Source organism: Rattus norvegicus, chromosome 16 (assembly GCF_036323735.1).
Source record: "Rattus norvegicus strain BN/NHsdMcwi chromosome 16, GRCr8, whole genome shotgun sequence".
Lineage (NCBI taxonomy): Eukaryota > Metazoa > Chordata > Mammalia > Rodentia > Muridae > Rattus > Rattus norvegicus.
Window position 1 is genome coordinate 35,553,003 of NC_086034.1, and position 6,936 is coordinate 35,559,938.

The window sequence follows — 6,936 nt, forward strand, 5'->3', positions numbered from 1 at the left end:
GCCACATTTTAAAATTCACATTAATTTTAATTGGTTTTTATGTTTGGAACTTCATCTTACCTTCCAATATATTTTCTCAGCTTGAGCATCAGTGTATGCATAATTCAAATTTTCTGGGTAAATGTAAAATTCTTTCTAAAAGGTTTTTCTGAAAAAGTATTAGACTGATTTTATACTATATGTTAATTAGTATTACAGAAATATTTTATCATTTTATAATAAACTTATTTTTAATTGGATATTTATTGTATTTACATTTCAAATGTTATTCTTTTTCCTGGTTCTCCCCTCCCATCCCAGCTCCCTATGCTTCTGTGAGGATGTTTTTCCTTCCACCCACCCACTCCCACCTCAAAAGCCTGGCATTCGCCTATACTGGGGAAACAAGCTTTCATAGAACCAAGCGTTAACATTTTAATAAAATGTTTCACATTACTAGTGGCAGAAATGACTTGTTTCTTCATCATATATATATTAGTAACAAGTATTATATATACATATATATATTATATGATGTTATCCATAAAATACAAATATGCAGAAGTCATAGGATGAAAAACTGTCTTAAGATTAAGTCATTGAGTTTCAAGTTGGTCTTTCCCTCATAACATATCACATTATAAAATCAAAGATATGAGTGGTGTCTTAGTGTGTTTTCTTTTGCTAAATAAAAACCATAACTAAAACCAATTTGGGGACAAAAAGATCTATTTTATCCTTCCTTACTACCACTGAAGGAAGTCAGGGAAACAACTCGAGACAGGGACCTGGACACAGTAATGAAAGAAAATGCCATAGAGAAGTAATTCTCATTTGTTTGCTCATCCTTGCTTGTTCAGCTTAATTTCTTATACAGTTCATAACCACTGGCTGTGAGGTAGCAGCGCCTAAAGTGTGGTAGCCCTTTCCACATAAAGACATTTTCTTAACTGAGGTATATCTTTACAGATGACTGCAGCCTGTTTAAAGTTAACAAAAATAAAATAAGTAATTGATTCTTTGTGAACTTGACACATTAATACTTTAGTAGTAAACCAAAGTTTTCTTATTTATCTTTACTATATTACATTGATATCATTGTTCTACAGAAAACATAGTAACAATTATGGCAATCCATACAACAGAGATTCAAATGTACAGAAAAGTAAAGATAGAAATCTTACGTTCAGGTACTTCATATCTTAGAAACAGTTAGCTCTATGGATATAACTAGTTATATCCATAGTTACTAACATAGTTAGTACTATGATATATATATCATAATTGAATTTATCAGATTTTCCATTGATATATGTAATTTGCATGTTTCTTTAAGACACAACAACACAGTTTTCATAACAGTGTCATTTATGATTTCTGCATGCAAGACCTTCTTCTATTAAAGTGGATGAGCTATTCTGGAACTTGTCCATGTGTAAACAAACAAGAAAATAAACAAATAGTTCTTGATCATTTCATTGAATGCTGGATGTAACAGTTGTCTCTCTATTCTTAAACAAATCTTTCTTAGATTCCTATTAGGTTAGAAAGTCATTTTCCTTCAAATACTATAAAAAAAATTTCCAGTCACATTCAGAATTTCATATTGCATCATCATAAAACATTTTATTTCCCGGTGTTAGATGAATTGGCTATCATAGATTTTATTTAGTACTATATTGCATTCGTAATATTGTGTACAATTGAAAAATAGCTTGAACATTCAATATTAGGAGTTCAATTATTCTATATCTCAAGTCAACTTCCTTTCAGTGTACTGGCCACTTACAAGTCAGTTTTCTACTTCTAAAAGGGGGATGTCTATGGCTCTCCCTTCGCAGACCCACACCCATGACTGACATGCTTTAAGCTGTCAACTTTGCATTTCAATTGTATTTAGATGAATTCTATGCCAATTTACATTTGACTCAATGATATGGTCCTATTAATCTGTGGAATACCAGGTTGGCAGTCTCATTCTTCCCTCTCTCACATCTAGACAGCTGAATTATTTTGATTTATGGCTTCAGAATGACAGTGACTGCACAGAATCTTACATTTTGTCCCACTGAATTGACTTTGCATGATCATCATCAGACTGTGCACAATACATTGCATCCAAAAGACTCCAAAAGAATTTTTAGAAGATGCTTAAAAATTTGATCTTAGTCTTTTGGCTCTGAAGTGAGAACTTGATGCCATGTGTAAATTCACATTTGCATTATCGAGTCTTACTCTTGCTTTATCTCTGTTTTCAAAGCATTAAAATACATATCTGGATGAGGAAATGAAATGTATAGGATGTTTAAACTGACAGAAAGTACTTCCTTACAAATCTCCTTTGTCTTTATTGCATTTTTCCTGACAGGGTGAAGGGATTGTCATGGAAAGCTGTTCATTCATAATCAACAGCAGCAAGTGATGCTTCACAGGAAGCCATGGGTACGGGAATCTAACTACTGACTAAGAATAGTCATTTCCTTTCTTCTGACTTTTAGTAGCAGATCATTCAGGCACTTGAAAATACTGAGACTGGTAATGTATGTGACTCAAAAAGTATCCCATTTTAAAAACATATCCTGCCAGTTTATAGACTTTGTGTGGTTTCTTTGCAAACTTACAACATAAAACAATGTGAATCAGAAGAATAACATTTATTCTGTGATGTTTATTATATTTCAGGGATCCTTTCTCTCGTATTTTGATCAGAAGGTTCATACAAGGAAGTTACTGAATATCAAAACCCCATGTCATCTATTTCTTTCAGCAAAGTAGTGATTTCTTCTTGTCATTCTGCTTTCTCTCTTTTATTTTCATTGTTTTTTATTTACATTTCAAATGTTATTGCCTTTCACAGTTTCCCAGACATAAGCTCCCTATCCCAATCCCTCCACCTCTTCTATAAGGGTGTTCCCCACTTCGATAAGTTTTCTTCTATAATTTTGTTGAAGATATTTACTGCCCCTTTAATTTGGGAGTCCTTACTTTCTTCTCTACCTATTATCCTTATGTTTGATCTTCTCATTATGTCTTGGATTTCCTGGATGTTCTGGGCTAGGAGCTTTTTCCGTTTTACATTATCTTTGACAGTTGTGTCAATGTTTTCTATGGTATCTTCTGCCTCTGAGATTCTCTCTTCTATCTCTTGTATTCTGTTAGTTATGCTTGCATCTATGACTCCTGACCTCTTCTCTAGGTTTTCTATCTCCAGAGTTGTCTCCCTTTGTGTTTTCTTCATTGTTTCTATTTCCATTTTTAAATCCTGGATAGTTTTGTTCAATTCCTTCACCTGTTTGGTCACATTTTCCTATAATTCCTTAAGGGATTTTTGTGTTTCCTCTTTAAGTGCTTCTACTTGCTTACTTGTGTTGTCCTGCATTTCTTTAAGGGAGTTATTTGTGTCTTTCTTAAAGTCCTCCATCATCATCATAAAATGTGATTTTATATCTACATCTTGCTTTTCCTGTGTGTTTCGATATCTAGTATTTGCTTACAATTTCCTATGACTCTAGTTCAAGGGAATCCAATGTTTCCTTCTGGCTTCCACTGGCACCTGCAATGAATTACACATACAAACACAGATTAACATACATACACATACACATATATAAAAAGTAAAAATTAATATTGACTGAATAATAATCTTCCTATATGCAAATCGGAAGTATTATAGAGGTCTCATTGGCTAAAAATACATGTATGAGAACATTGCATTCAGTTTTGGAGATTTAGAAATAATTCTTTTGCATTTTCCAGATTCTATTCTTGACTTTTTTCTTCCTCCCTGTATCTTCAAAGACAGCCATATCAGATTTAGAACTTGGTATTGATATTTGGTTGTTTTGTTCTTCCAAATTTAGGAATTTCCATGACTATGTTTTACTCTCAAGGGTAACTCAGGACAACCTCCCAAACTCAGTGTTGTTGACATACAACAGTTATAATGCTGTGGTTGGAATGCATCACACGCACAAGCTTCAGGGGTTGTGACGAAAATTTTCAGAGGTATCATTTTTGTCTACTAGCATGCTACGGTCCCAGATCCTAATCTCTCACTATCAAAATGAATAATTTCCAACCAAGCCAAAAATTATCCAAAGGATAATAATAAAAATGGGCAAACAAACGAAATCAATGAAGGGAACTGGGATTTAAGAAGAGAGGCACACATGTTTTGTTTGTTTGTTTAAAAAACTATAATTCTTGGGTTTCAAAAGACAGCTCGGTGGCTAAACATGATGGATACTCTTCCAGAGGCCTTGAGGTTCGGATCCAGGTAGCAATATCGTAGCTAAAATCCTCTTCTAACTCCACTACCAGAAGATCCTACATCCTCTTTTTGTCTCCACAGAAACTAGTGCATAGACACACATGAAGGCAAATACTACATACATAAATAAATTTTTTAATTTAAAAAAAATCTACAAATTTTATATACTTATGTAAAACTTGTGAGGACTAGAATATTGTAGACACAGCCAAATGATATAGAGTTATCTTTCATCTTTTTAGTGACTTAAGAGTTATCTTTGGTCACTTTTAGACACTCAGTGACCATATCTGTCTGACCTGTTATCTTTGTGAGTATCAGGTAGGGTGTTTAACCTTTTCGCTAGCCTCAACCAATAAAAACACTAAGAATGTCACCAGGCAGAAGCTAAGATCTTCAGAGATTTCCCCATTTGCTGTCCCCATCTCCCTGTAATTTCCACCAGTAATTTTGAAAATTGTTTTGTTTATGATTTCCCTTTGCTTATTAATGTAAAATTTTCATGAAACCATTTCCATACTGCAACATCCTATTTGTGTCAACCAAAGTCTGTGTTTGCACTCCATGCTCACTCGTAGTTGGCTAACATTTTGGATTTCTTATTTCCCTTGAGGAAAAAAATCTAAGTTTTTGGTATTTTTGTTGTTGTTGTTGTTGTTGTTGTTGTTGAAAATAATAGCTAGGCCTGTGAAATGATCATAAAACTTCTACAGCCAGTGTCTTTGATATCAGTATCTTACTAGTCAGCATAGGGAAAAGACAGACAGACTTAGACACTTGTAGAGAGTGATTAATGTAGAATGCTCCATAAAGGCCAAAGCTATTAATAATGTTGGCATTATGCAGTGAGAAACAAACCTATTTATGGCAATGCAGCTTCATGCACTTTAGACTGAGATAGAGGCTCCTGATGCCAAAAGAATTGGCTTGAGAATCTCATTGAAATTAAAAAGATTAAATACTAATTACTGGAAGGAAATGGGAGGCTCATCCTAATCCTTGTCTAACTATGGCTGTTTTTTTTTCTTGTAGTGAAAATTCATATAGGCATTGTTATGCAGAGCTATGCTTTTCTGCTCTGTAAGAACTTTGTAATGTCTTGTAAATAAGTGTCAGCCTTTTGTTTAATTCTCCTTTTGAAAAGTAAAAGATATAATTCCATTAGCTGACTTCCTACATGCTAAGTCCTAAACAAATTGTAATTACTGTTGTTACTCTTTGATTCTCTCCTTTGATATTATTATACTAATTAAGATGTTTAATTACATCTTAATATTATAATCAACTAAATCCTTTCCTTCTCTATGAAGGTCTTATTACTTATGAGAGAGAGAGAGAGAGAGAGAGAGAGAGAGAGAGAGAGAGAGAGAGAGGTAAAAGAGTGAAGTGGGGGAGGCAGAAACGAAGATTTTGTCCATTTAGGACTAATGGCTAGACTCTCATTTAGCTACAAATGGTGAGATAAAATCAACAAAATCTTAAGCAAATGCTTTCAGAAATTCAGAAACCTGAAGTAGAAAGTGGTAACCTTATCCAGAAAGCCCACAATGAAGTCAGCATGAGGAATTTAGCAGCAAACTTCCAAGCTTCATTTCCAAGATGTAATTCTGTATTAGGAACTCACAGTAGTCTAGGGAGACTGCCACACTCAAGTAGCACAAAGTAGGGTTTACTGAAACGGAATAGAATACCTGACAGAAGAACTGAGGAAGAGGTCGAGGGAGAAGTGAGGAGATCAATATTTTAGATGTTTGTAAAATAGTGGTTCTCACCCTTCCTAATGCTGCAACTAATGCTGCCGCCCTTTAACACAGGTCCTTGTGTTGTGGTGACACCACCCCCCCAAACACACCGTAAGTTTAATTTTGTTATTACCTTAAAACTATAATTTTGGTACTGTTATAAATCACAATGTAAATATTTTTGGAGAAAAAGAATTGCCAAAGAAGTCATGACCCACAGTTTGAAAACCATTGTTAACGGATTAATTGACCTGTTAAATGACAAAAGGTTCCAGTATTCAAATACAGAAAAAGCAAAAGAACCAAAAGATGGAGCATAAACTCTCAACACAGAGAGGTTGACCACACAGGGTCTAGAAAACTACCTCAGGAAGATGCTTTGTTTTGTCTACCAATCCTAGACTAATGACTCTGTTTGTGACTATTCTACAGGAACAAATGGGTTCTTAAGCTGCATTAAAAGCATACCATGTCAAAATGTTTAGACGTTTTTATAAAATATAAAGTCTGAGAAACTCAATAATCTAAAACCTTCATTATAGTACCTTCCATTCCAGGGGTTGAAAGGAAATGCAGGGGATGATATTTTGACATTTAGTATACCAAGAGTCTGAGATAGTAGAAAACATGAGAACTAAGATATATTCTTGAATTTCCATTCACTCTAATATTAAAATTCTTGACACATAGTTGTGATTATGACCTCCTGAAAAGTGAACACATTTTCAAATCTCTTTTGCCTTTGTGTTTGGTCCAGTGTGTGATTTATAGATAATAGATTTAAGTTTGCATTGTTTATATGAATTAGACTCATTTTATTATTATGTGTATGTCTCAGTTACGGTTCTACTGCTGTAAAGAGATACCATGATGAGGCAACTCTTATAAGAACAACATTCAATTGGGGCTGGCTTACACATTCAGAGGGTCAGTCTACTATCATCA